This window comes from Molothrus ater, chromosome 14 (genome assembly GCF_012460135.2).
Source record: "Molothrus ater isolate BHLD 08-10-18 breed brown headed cowbird chromosome 14, BPBGC_Mater_1.1, whole genome shotgun sequence".
Lineage (NCBI taxonomy): Eukaryota > Metazoa > Chordata > Aves > Passeriformes > Icteridae > Molothrus > Molothrus ater.
The window spans coordinates 11,866,565-11,880,332 of record NC_050491.2 but is presented as its reverse complement, the minus strand read 5'-3'; the positions used below and the strand labels follow the sequence as shown (position 1 = coordinate 11,880,332).

The following is a 13,768-nucleotide window of genomic DNA, read 5'->3' as shown; positions in this document are numbered from 1 at the left end:
GTGAGCTTCTGCCTCCATGCTCATGACTGGAGGAAGGTTTTCAATCATTATCTCCCAAGAGTGCTGACAGTACAAAGTTAGGAGTCTTACCTCCCATGGATTGCTTCCTTTCTCCAGGAGCTCCATTCTGGACAGTCTGTGTCACAGATTTAGAGGCACCAACTGGCACCAACTACTCTGGAAGTGTTAATGAAAAGGCCAGTTCACACCAGACTGGAAACAAGTGATGAAAACAAGAAGTAAAAGCCTGTGAAACCTCCTGGTAAAACAATGCACACACACTTCAGCAGACTGAAATCTTCCAGCCTTCACAAGCAACTCCCAGATAGCCAGTATACATTACCTGGCAATAAAAGCAAAGAAAGTTCAGAACAATAAAGTCCATTTTCCCATTCTCTGCTGTAAACCTTTTGGCACCCTCTCCTACATCACATACCAGAGTATCAGAACCACCTGCATCACTGAGAAATTGAATCCTTGGTATTTCCTAATTGCTACCATTCAAGTATCCTTATGGCAAGGCACCTTGGAATCACTTTCCAGCCTTCCCTCCTGCTGTTACTTCCATCAACAATGTCCTTTACCTGGAGGCTTCTCCTAATCTACAAATGCAAATAAAGGCCTCAGAAGAATGCTCCTAGGTGAAGTTAGTCGGTATGATCTCCAACAGCAGGCGTCCCAATTGAGCAGTGCTGTTATGGGCAAAGGTGGGAGCTCAGGGAACACCCGGCTGCAATAACTTAGAGGCATCCATGGTCCTGTGGTGTCCTTGTGAGGCTGCTCTGAGCAGACCCGGAAATGGCACCAGCACTGAAATGACTCGCGCACACCCGCGCACACCGGCGAACACTCTGGCACACCCGCTCACACTCGTGCACACCCGCTCGCACCCGCTCACACTCTTGCACCCCTGCTCACACTCTCGCACACCCGCTCACACCTGCGCACACCCATGCACACCCGCTCACACTCATGCACACCCGCTCGCACCCTTGCACACCTGCTCACACTCATGCACACCCACACACACCCGCTCACACTCTTGCACACCCGCTCACACCCGCGCACACCCGCGCACACCCGCTCACACTTGTGCACACCCGCTCACACACTTGCACACTCACGCACACTCCTGCACACCTGCTCACACTCCTGCACACCTGCTCACACTCTTGCACACTCACTCACACTCTTGCACACTCATGCACACCTGCTCACACTCCTGCACACTCACTGCCTTACCCTAAGCCTCACAAATGACACGAGAGCTGAGTAGGATGCACGTCCCATGTTGGTCATTCAGCTTCAGTTAGTGGCACATGGATGTTTTCTAACACAACAGCTTTAAAAGCAAAATGAGATTTGGATTTCTGATGATATTTGTGCTAGAAATGGACATTAAGAAAGTCCCAAACTCAAGGACCTTGAACACCAGTACAACAACAGTCCAGCATTTTTGGCTCAAATAACCACGTTGAAGGAAAGACCAGTAGAGAAGCCACAGAACCTTTAGATAACTGATTAGAAGGTAAAAAAAAAACCCAGGATCATTCTAGATGTCCCAACCTCTCAAACAGTCAATTTGCTAAATCAGACAGTTCAAAACGAAGCAATGCTTTACCTCTGAGCAGCACAGCTTAAATTGTTAGCTCAGTCAATCTACAATCAGAAAAAGTAAACTGAAGCTTTAGCTGCATTCTGGAAAAATTTCAAAGCTATTTAATATTCTACAAATATATACGTTTATTTTTTTCAGGTAAGCTGAACAAACTTCTCAGAAAGCCAAAAGTAATCAGCCTTAGCAGAATCTGCTGGAGTGACATACCCTACTTTGTACAAAGCACTAAGCTTCCTGTGTCTTTATCAGCTCTACTAATAAAGAACTTAAAGGCTCTGTGATTTGATTTACAAGAATTGAACAATTATAGTTTGTTCATCAAATGAGAGTCCTGATATTTTCAAGATATTCACAGTGCCTAACATCTCAAGGATATAAACCAGCTTTTGAAAACCCTTGGGAAAAAACTGCTCCCATGGAAGAATTAAACATGACATGGTCAGAGTCCTACAAAAGAAAATAAAATATGTTTTCATTTTAACATTTGCATGTTAAGTATTTACAGTGCTGTGAAGAGTTTAGATTGCAGGAGTTTTCAAGAGATGTACATTTTCAATGGACTAGATCCAAATTATTATATGTAACAATACAAAAGCCTTCTAATTTCTGTCCCAGTGAAGGCTGACAAATTGTGTAGGTTTTCTGCAGACACTGTTGATACTTTGCAAATATATTATTCACCCACACAGTCTCTCAAGTAATCTATTTTGTACCAGGAAAATTAATTAGAATAATTTTCAATTAGTTAATTTAAGGATGTCTACTGCAACATCTGGAAAAGGCTATGTAAAGAATACAGAGCATGTACATACATGAATATTTACACATCCTTCAAGCTAGGAAGTATCAGGATACCAACAACACAAAAATATCTGAATATTTTGATCGCACTCAAGAATATCTTCAAAGCTATCTTGCTTTCTTGGTTACACAAACTGTTTAATCAACCTCTGTTACACACTAAGTTTCATATAAGAAAAGCACCACACAAAAGTGGGACAGGAAAGCTCAGAGTGGAGACCTAACCAGCCAGGCTACCTGTCCAACAGCATCAATTCGGGAGCAGTGGCAGTGAAAGGACACAGCCTCCTGGCAGCTTCCTCCCACAAACTGCATCTGGAATTCAGCCTTGAGCACTTCAAAATTCATTTTTTTTCCTTCCACTAATTTATCTAATCACATTTCAATCCAATTTGCACTCAAGGTATCCCATCACTATGGAGTCTTGATATAATTATACACTGGGTAACAATGGAGTCTCACAATATAATTACTCATTGCAGGAAAGCATCCTTCAGCTACCACCTCAATAATTTCTTAATGCACCACCCCTAGCAGCTTCCCACCTCCAATGCCATCCTGACTGCAGAGACCTCCCCACTTGATAATACTTTTTAGGCATATATTCTCTGTATTTAGAGTAATAATGCACAGCTTCCCAAAGAATGCTCCCCTGCTGGTCCACCCCTCTGACACACTCTGCTGCCTCTTCACTGCCTGGAAAGCTGGGAGCACCTCCACACCCAGCTGCACGATGTGTGCCTGGTTGTGTTAATTGAACAGGAATTGTCTCACTGGGGTTTAGTCACTAAAAGAAAATTATTTGCATACACAAAGTATCTCAGCTTTCTTACTGTTCATGGCAGGATCCCAGGGCTATGTTTCGCCATTCCCAAGCAGTCCAGGTTAATTTTGACATCTAGAACAAGGTGTGGGAAGAGAAAAAAATTGTCACACACGTTTGCACACTATTATCCACGGTAGATGTTATTTTAAAGAACTGCAGGGTAGAGCATCTCCAACAGAGTTAACTATTGGCTCCTGCAGCCCTTTGAGCTCTGTCTCTAGTGTGAGTGGAAAATTGGATAGCCCTGCTTCTTGCCTGAAGGGAAAGTTCACATAACTCACTAAAAATCTGTGGCATCCTGCTCTTTTCCACGTGTATGGAATATTTCATACAGAATCCCACAAGATCACAGCTCCACATAAAATTCTATTTCAACAGTAGCAGAGAAGAAAAAAAAGCCAGATCTAATTTTTGCCTTGAAGTTACTCAGGCAGACACTGTTTCAGAACCACAGCCACGACTTCATGTCAATCACAAAGTGCACACAAGCCACAGGAGGTACAGAAGTCCTAAAAGAAGTAATACCTTGCACCATGACCCCAAGCCAAGCCCCCTTCTCACAAATTCCCCCCAGCAGCTGCTACCACAGCAGGAAGCTGTGCTGGGCTTGCACAGAGAGCAGCAGTCACAGCAGAGCTGAAATAGCACAAAGTTACAGTGAAAAGTCATCTTACAGCCATGAACAATGGGATAGAGGGATTTAGGAGGAGACACTGCACTTCTTTTTAATGCTGAAAATACAGCACAACCAATTTGAAAGGAGAACAGCAGGCAGTTACCCCAAAACACAAGGAGCAATCAGCAGTGCTGTTATTTGCACTGGCATTAATTTTTTTTAATTAGTTCTAACATAAAGCAGAGTGAAGAAATGCTGGCAATAATGCTGCTGGGTTTCATTTCCTCTGCATTTCCTCTCAGAAAAGAAAAAAATAAAAACATTGCACTTGGCAACCCATATTCACACCATTAGCACCAGAAAGTGAAGGTCACTTCTATAATTCAATGAATGAACAGTATTTTTTTCAATTACAAGCCCTTGCCAATCAAATTATTTATCCAGTTAAAACAATAAAGCAATGCTAACAACAAAATCACTAGGAAAGTGCAAGTTAACCAATAACAATGGATCAGAAGTACTATTTAAAGTTTTGAACCAAAACAAAGGATTTACCTGAAGATATGGGGCTATGGCAGTCTCATTTTATGAAGCTTTTGATACTCCTCCTTAAAGTGTGTCACATTGTTTTGCTTTCATATATGCACAGCTATGGATAGCAGCAATCAGAATGACTCAAGTTCCAGAACTAAAATACCATTGTGTCAGAAATGGCACACACAATTCACCAGGAAGCCTCTCACACAGTTTGTTTTGGCAAAGAAGGCCAGAAAGACATGAAGGTAGAAAGTAGTTTTTGGTGGTTTCTTACTCCCTTTAAAACCAGGAGTAAGATGCAGCTCCCCCCATGCCCTATGAGGACATTTTGCCCAACCTGCAGGGTGGCAGAGCCGTGTCAGCTGCCCCAGTGACACACACGAGCATTACACTGCAGGGCCTGGTGAAAGGCTCTTAGTAATGAAAATCACAGACAATGGCAGACTTGTTAGACACATCTGGGATGGCACTGAAACAATAAAGTCAATACAAAGACAGCATTTTCTCCTCTGACCCATTCATTTTTTCCTCCTCTCATTTGTTTTTCTGCCATTATTTATTCCTGACTCCTTGTTTGAGACTGTGAAGTGTTGTCATGCAACCCCCTACCTCGCACATTCATGTTTTCCAGCCCAAGTCCCTCCTAGCATTAATTTTACTAAGGAATAAAGAATCTGGACTAGTAGTGGGAGCTGGTTACAACCAAAACATGGACTCTTCTGTACACAGGTGGGGAAGACAAGGCACTGCTGCACAGCAGCCCCACACCACGTGCCCTGGCACAAGGCAGCACCACCACAAGGGTGCCAGCACTGCCATCCCCTGCTTCCACATGAAATCTGTTTAAATTTAATCACTTCTTTCACTCCACACCAGCAGATCATTACAGCCTAACCAGAAAACACAGACATTCCCCATGAGGATGATGAAGTGGAATTTTCTTATTTCAGCTGTAATCACAGGGTTATTTGTAGGGAAAAACCACATTTCTGCCTCCAAGCAGCCCTTCAGCTTGTGAACCTCTGCCCTAGGTTTGGATCTCCTCCTCTAGGAACAGCTGTGCCATGGAAGAGCTCAGCACCCTTGGCTGCTTGTCCCTGCTCTCTGCCATAAGGCTCCAGCTGAGCTGCTCTTAAGTACTTTCTAACCTATTTACTCAGGATCAACCAATACAAAGAGTGATTATTTAGGCTGTTAAAGCCACTCCAGCTTATTTTGGTTGACATTCTGCAGAAGAGCTCACATAAATGTCTAAGCTGCCAGAGTTAAGGTTTACAACCCCCTTACTGAAGTATTTTCTGCTCCTACAAACTAGGAATGATATCCAACAGCAAGAGAAAGCCAGCAGCAGACAAGAAATCCCTGCTGTCATCCCAAAGAAGCCAGGGCATTTGGCACACTCATCATCACTGAAGAAATCAATTTTAAGAGGAGGACAAGTCCAGTGTACATCTGCTCAGCCCTTTCTCTCAGAAAAGACATAACTTGGAGCTCCATGAGCCAGGAGAGCCATGTAAGCACCTACAGTAACACTTACAAACCCCTGCCCTTAGAGGAAGGCAAGACATGCTGGTAAAAGTCCACCACATCACCTTAGGGCTACAAGAAAGAGAAAACTGTCACCACCACAGGCTGGACTACTCGCTTACTAAGGCGTTACCAACAGTTGTAACAGTTCCTATACACAGTCATACCCAACCCCACCCACTGCCACCAAACACCAGGAAAAAAAAACAGTGGAAGAAAGACTACATCAGCATAGCAAGATTTGGGAAGGGAACAGAAACTGCCTTTTTGTTCTGCACATGGGAGGTGCTATCATAATGAGGTGCATCACTGTGGCTCTCAATTATCATCAGGCAGGCACACCAGCTAGAACACCATGAAAAAAAAATAAGGAATTGCAGTAGGAACAAAAATCTCAAGAGTCCTTACCTTCTTGCTAAAGGGAAGGGCTAGGGGAGTTCTACCATGGTTCATTTTGAGTCTCACAGCAAACTCCTCCACATATCAAAATTTACATTAAGACAAGGTACTAAACCATTCCTGAAAAAGATTTGCAAAGGTACAGGCCAGGCTGTCTTGTAGCAAGTGATACCACCAACATCACTGAGATAAATGATGAGTTTGCAGCACTTCTACCAAGCCCAAGACAGGTGATAACATGATCATCTCATTACTCTTATCCTTTAAATAACAGAACTCTGTTTGGACATTAAGGACAAAATTCTCAGACGCAGGGGTAAAATATGGTACCAAGCCTCACTTGGATCACAAAACTCCCCACAAGAGTCCTTTTATCATTGCCCATGTCAGTGTTTGGTACTACCCAGTTTGGTACTAATAAGGAGCAGAGACAGTGAATGTTGGCACATTTACTTCCCCATGACAAAGGTGAGCAACCACAAGAGACTGGTCAGATTTGCAGAGCCACCAAGGGAGCAGCATAAGGCAGCTCAAGCAACCTGGTAAATTCAATATTGCTGACTTATCTAGATTTATCCTCCAATTCCTTTGTAGTTTAAGTGTTTAATTCCTAATTTCCAGCTTCAATGTGTAAGCTTGCAAAGTCTTTTGTTTGTATGTCTCATAGGACATACACCCTGGTGGAAATACCTTAATTCCACTGTATAAAAACAAGCTTTCCTCAGAACAACAAACACAAGAGCCCAGAATAAATTTCTAACTATAAAATCATTGCTATACTATAAGTTAACATTGAAGAGAGCAAAACTCATAACACTGTTCCTGTTAAAATCTTCCAACATAAAAAAGCAATAAAATATACTTATTAATAACTATCAGCAATACAACCTCATGTGTATTTTGTAACTTGTAGTTGCTACTACTTAAAAAGTTATAACACTGAGATGAAAGATGATGGGGGGGTGGTAGGCATAAAATATTAACACAAGTCTTCTACAATTCTGGCACCATGGTGGATAATCAGCTTCTAAAAAAAAAAATATATATATATATACAGAACACATGCCCACGTCTGTAGGATTCTAGTGCTGCTTGCAGCTTTCTTTAAATAACGGATGTGCTACTCACTTCCTCAATTCTATTCAAAAACTGTGGGCAGCCATACACTTGCCCAGAACCATGTGTTTTGTAACACTGAAACTGGTTGAGTGTCAGGCACTGAGAAGCCAAAAGTTGAAAAGGCAGAAGAGCAACCCATTTCTCCCTCTTGGCTCCCTTGAAGAGCCAGGTATCTGTCAGCAGGATGCAGGGCAGTGTTTGAATCCTCCAGAACTAAGAAAAAGTTTTCCCCCTTCCTTAGTGTAGTGTAGAATTTCTGCTTGAATATAAACATTTACCTGAAAACATGAATATAAGTGTTACATGGATCATTCAGCTTCCTCACAGATGGAAAGCTAATTGGAGAACAGCAATCCCAGGAAGGGTTCTTTAATGGCATCTGGAAACATGACAAGTTTGAAGTGGGAGCAATGCCCTGGTCCTGCTGAGCTGAGTTTGATGCTCCATTCCCAGCATCTGCTGGGAGAAGCTTTGCTGCTTTCCCTCCACTCACCTCCTGACATGATTCCTGCCTCCACCTGCAAGGTGTAGCCACAGGGTGAGTTAGCAAACTGATAAAAACATTTCTGAGTGGGTAAGTTTCCCATGAGCTAAGCAGCATGAAAGAAATCATCCTGCAATCACTGAAGCATGAGCTCTGCCAATGGAGCTGCCCCAGGAGATCAGGGCACAAGGCAGGACCACCCAGAGGCACATTTGATGAATTACCTGCAGCACCAAACTGTCTCCAAAGTCTCCAGCATCGGATTTTGCCATCTGAGTGTGAAACTTCTGCTTAATTTTCAATCCTAACAAGTCTATGAAGAAGTTTGAAATTTGAAAGAAATATTTTGCATTGTTTTCTTACAGAATTATTTTAAAATGTAAAAAACATACTGCAATCATATATGACAGAACCAGAGCTTCGACTTCAGAAATCCAATACAGTAAAAATGTGCTGGGTATTTCAGATCATCATCTTAACATACTGCTGGATACCTCCATTAGCATTATCAGATAAGGTCAGTTATTCAAAGGAATCAAAATACTCACAATACCAAATTAAACGCATGTGGAACACATTCAACTTAAACTAGAACACACCACTCACATGAAGATCCCAAAGAACAACCAGGAAAAAGGAACTGGGTTGAAATTCACATTTATCCTTGCTTTTTTCAGCCTATAAGATTCTCTCTAATATTTAATCATAATCACTCACACTCATTCTGCTGATTTTTTTTCATCACATGGCACCTCACCTTCCTCATAACAATTGGCACTTGACCAGATGGTTATGGTGTGAATTAAGCTCATTTACCATGCACCATGGTTTTCACTTGTCATCCTGGTCTGTGATTTCTGAATAACAGACTGATAAAATGAGTTTATTTTCACCACCAAGAAAAAAGGAACAAAGTTCTTCCCCCACTGCCCTGCAAAGATGGAAATTAACATTCATAACAGGACTCACATGATGAGTAGCTGAGCACTGCAATATTTGTTAGAACTCATACTTTAAGTCCTCTGAGCAAGGACAGGCACTCAAATCACCCCATCCCTAGTTTTAACCATGAGATCCATGCACCACATTCCCATAAGCTTTGTGCCAACTGCTTCTCTTCTTGCAAGGTGGAACAGCTTAGACAGGACCTCTGTCCTAAAGCAGCTTACACCTCCCACTTCAGGCAAATAAAGAGACTTCTGAGAGGCAGGACAAACTAGTCCATGTGCCAGGAGGCAGGAGGAGCCAAAGCCAGTGTCTGACATCACAGGTAAATGGTCCTGCTGCTTTGCCTACTGCAAGCAGGTCTGCTCTGGTCCCATCCTGCACAGAGCACAGCAGCAGATTTGCTCTGTCAGTTGCCTCTCATGTGCATCACTGTCTGGGCACCCTCCAGAGAAGGAGCTCTTGAAAAGGGAGAGCAAAATGTGCAATGTGATAACTCCAGCAGGCATGGGGCACCTGGTAAGACTGATGCTCTTTAACAGGGAAATGGAGAAAGGTCCGAAGTTTTCCCCAAAATTTAAGCAGCTACAAGTCAGGGCAAAAGCTCTAAGAACTTATTTAAAAGCAAAACTTCTGTTCACAAACCATTTTCATTTGTACTTTCTCCTGTACATAAGTTTGTTCATATTTGAAATATTTCACATTAAAGAAACCAAGCAGAATAGCTGGCATTGCCAAACAAATCTCACATTTCACAACTACAGAACACACCACCAAGCAGCTGCATCAGTCACAAAGAAGGTAAAACAAAAGCCCCAAGGAATCATATGACCATTGCCATTAGTATTAACAAAGCACTGTTTCCATAAAAAGAAATTGAATTACGTATTTCCTACAGCAAGTTTAAAGCAAAAACCTCAATAATACAAATCAATAACTGGGGCATTCTTCAAAAAGTAGTACAGCCAACTCACTTGAAACCAGCTTCTCAGAACAGGCATCGAAGACATCAAATTCATTACAGGACACTGAACATGGAAAATCACCCAAATTTTCTTAGTCTTCTGAAATACACAAGTCAATTAAAGGAGTCAGATTTAATTTTGTTGCAGGTTGAAAGCTCCTCCTGGGTTCAAACAGGTCCCTTTCTACCTCAAAATTCAAAAGATATCTTCAGGAACTCCACTTCTGAAACACTTCTGTCAGCAGTACCAAGTGACACACTCCAGCTGCCTGTATTTCCCTCCCCAATGCACTTACAGCCTGGTCAGAACCTCCTGTACAGGATTATTGGCTGCCTGCACTGCATGGCATAGGCACACCTTCACCCCAAAACACCTCCTACCCTGTAAAGGCCTGAGAGACAAAGCTTTATGGAAATAATTCATAATATTTCATAATCATGAATAATTTCATAATCATAATTCAGATAAAACTGGAAATTTTTTTCAATTCCCCTGAACGCCCACTGAAAGCGTGCCTGTGCACCAGAGGCTACAATTTAACATTGGTTAATTACTCTGTAGCTTTTCAAAGACACTTAGCTTAAGGAGAGCCAATATGCTAAGAAAAGTTTCTTCCACAGCAGTGGTTCTAATTTATCCACGAAGCTCTAATCTCACAATTTTAATAAATCTGTTGCATCACAAATAGTTAAAAAGAAAACCATAAAAATGTTTCCAGACAGTACTCTGACAATGCAATACAGCTGTGAGAATGAAAAAGACCTGAAAGTAGAGAACCTTGAAAGGAAAGCAGAACATATGTTGCCCCATCTATTTAAGCTTTTACCTCCCACTCACACTGACACCCATAAACACTATGCCAGATCTGTGATAAAAGCATCCATCCTTGTGAACCCAGCCCCAGGCTGTCAAAATCAACTCTGATAAGCTATTAAGAGTCATTAGAAAAGTTTTCCACTATTGATACAGTGAAACAGCCAAACACTGAATATGTTCTGAGGCTGCTACTCTTAAAACACTCCATAATTGTTCAATTTTTGCCATAGTGCAGTTTCACAGAAAGTTTTGCCAGCACAGATATATCATCTAAAATAGTAAAGGGAAAAAAAAAGAAAAGCCATATGCTAGGCATCACAACTATTTCCGCAACCTAACAACCATGAAAAACACGAGCATTTCTGACAGCTTTGCTCGTGGTGTTTGTGGAGGTGATAGAGTGGTGCTAGCAGAAACACTCCCAGCAGAACACACTGCAGATTCCTTTGGAATCGCTACCAACACTTTCTCTGTAGTGTTGATTAATGATCCCTCTCTAACAGCTAGACCACACCAAGAACACAGAGCCCTGGAGGTAACTTCAATGATACCCTTAGATCCAGACAACCTGGGCTTGATCACCATTGTCAAAGAAACCACAGAAGTACTGAATCACACTGAGATATATTCAACATGAGATAGCTTGTTGATTTTTTTTTTTCAAGAACTCCAGCATTTTTCTCAGCCCGTTGGAAAACAAAACAAAGGAAAAACCACACTTGAGACTAGAATTCATAGAACAATTTGGGTTGGTAGGGCCCTCAAGGATCACCTGATTCCAACCCCCCTGCCATGGGCAGGGACATCTCCCTCTGCACCAGGTTTCTCAATGCCCCATCCAACCTGGCCTGGAATTCAGGGGGAAAAGGCAAGGTCTTCCTTTGTATGCCCAACCCCACTGTGCCTCTAGACAGGTCATGTGCCAGCAGAAGAACCCTTCCTGCAGAGCTACATCTCACTTCCCCTCTGAGGCTCCCATACCAGCTGCATGTGCTCCCTTCCCTGCTTGGCCCCCTGGCTGCCTGAGAGAATCCCAGTGCTCAGCACTGCTCCATGGACACGCTCTGCTGGCATCTGGGGGACTCCACTGCAAACCAGACCAGGCAATCTGGGCCCTTTTCTTCTGGTTGGGTGCATCTGCTGATCTGCTTCATACATCACCAGAAGTTGTGCCAATGATGCCACGAATTGCAGAAGTCTCCAAGCCACAATTACTGCTACACATTAGGTACAGTTGAACTACAGCCTCAGATGACATTCAGCTTAGTGAATCTTTTACAGAAGAGCAGAAGAAATTATTTAAAGGAATAATAATAAAAAAAGCTGGCTGGGGCAAAGTCGCTTTAATTCATTTTTGACACCTAGAGTCACTGGCTCACAAAAAGCAGTCTTGCTTCTTTGAAGCAGAGCAGCATGCTAATTTGTGCTGGCACCTCACTACAATTTTTTGAACTTTAGAAGTGAAAGAAAATGTTTAGAAGCACAATTTTGAAAATCATAGAATCAAAGAGATCACAAGAAGTACGTTCAGGATAGCATTTAATCCAAGTTACTACACCGATTTTTCTTTTACTATCAACACTCTGCAGCATATTCTAGTATTAAACAGGACTGCAGAACAAGCTCTACCATGAAATCAGAGAAGTGGGAAGAGTGCCCTGAAGGTTATTCATTAGCATTATCTCCATGTGTAGCTCACTAGGGAAAGAATAAGGAAAACTCCTCTGTGGCATTCTATTCAAATGTATGAGGCATATTTAAATGAGCGAGGGAAGTATTTCTGATGCAGATTTCACAGCAGGTCTAAGACAGCATCAGTTTCATTAACACTCAGAACATCCAAGCTGAAGCGCCCTTTGCCATACAAAACTGACAAAGATGTGCACCTTGCGTCTCCTGAATCATACAAAGGAGGCGAGCCAAGACTCCTAGAGTTCTTAAGTTAACATCTCACTTTTCATACGGAGGCGAAAAGTCCTGAACAGTACCTACTAAAAACAGAGCTTGGCCTAAATTTTATGAGAACAGGGAGAAGAGGGAACTGACAAGTTAATTACAACCTACAGCTACGTCCCCCTTTTTAATGGCTGCATCCCAGAACTAATCCACAAAACTCCTTCCTGCACCCAGACCTCATCCAGCCCATTTAAGGACCAGGGAACAATAAACACTGACGAGCAGAACGGGCCGGGTGAAGGAAGAGAGCGATTACAATGGCTGCACAACAAAGCCTGCAAAAGGAGAGTTAAAGATACTTTCTGCGAGCGGCACAAGCTCCGCAGCCGCTCCGCACACGCCGCCAGCCGCGACCCCGGCCGGGACACTCCCGCTGTGTCCCCAGCGGTGACCCCCGTCCTGCCGGACCCCGTCCCTGCCCCGCCGGGCACGGCGCGCTCCGGCTGTGCCCCGCACCGAGCAGCCCTCGCCGGTCCCCGCTGGAACGGGGGGGACCCGGCGGGGACCGCACTGCCCCGCACCGCCCCCGGCACGGGGCTGACCGCCCGCCGACCCCCAAAGCGCACCCGGGACACGCCGGTGCCGTCCCGCCCGTAGGGAGCCCGCGCTGCCCCGCGGCCTCCGAGCGGCCCCGGTGAGCGGAGACCCCCGGTGCGGGGCAGCCCCTCCGGTGCGGGGCAGCCCCCCCGCGCCGCTCACCGAGCGCGGCCCCGCTCCCCCCGCGGCCGCAGAGGCCCCGCAGGACGTGGCGCCCGCCGGGCCCCCGAGCGGGACAGGACCGAGCCGGGTGCCCGCGCCTCGCCCTCACCTGCGGCTGCGGCCGCCCGGCCCGGCCGCGGTCCCGCTCCGGAGCGGCCCCGAAGTGCCGAGCGCGGCCCCGCTCCCCGCGCGCGCCCGGCCCGCCTCGCCCGGCCCCGCGTCACCGCACGGCCGCGCGCACTGCGCCTGCGCGGGGCGGGGCCGCGGGGAAGGGGGCGGGACCGGGATAAAGAGGCGGGGCCTCTGTGAGGGGAGGGACGGACGGACGGACGGCGAGACCGACAGAGGGAGGGATGGAGAGAAAGAGAGAGGGAGGGATGCAGAGAAAGAGAGAGGGAGGGATGGAGAGAAGGAGGGAGGAAAAGAGGGTAGAGGCCACGGCGCACAGCGGTCGCAGGTC

The 13,768-nt window shown here is 44.7% G+C and overlaps 1 protein-coding gene across 1 annotated transcript in view; it reads right to left on the bottom strand.

The window, feature by feature from the left end:
- KLHL13 (kelch like family member 13) overlaps window positions 1-13,453 on the bottom strand; it is an 80,666-nt gene extending 67,213 nt beyond the window's left edge. The window contains exons 1-2 of the mRNA XM_036401890.2: window positions 13,418-13,453; window positions 3,253-3,317 (exon numbers count right to left, since the gene is read on the bottom strand). The gene's annotated coding sequence lies outside the window, so the exon portion shown is untranslated. The remainder of the gene's footprint in view (window positions 1-3,252; window positions 3,318-13,417) is intronic.
- Between the last annotated feature and the right edge of the window lie 315 nt (window positions 13,454-13,768).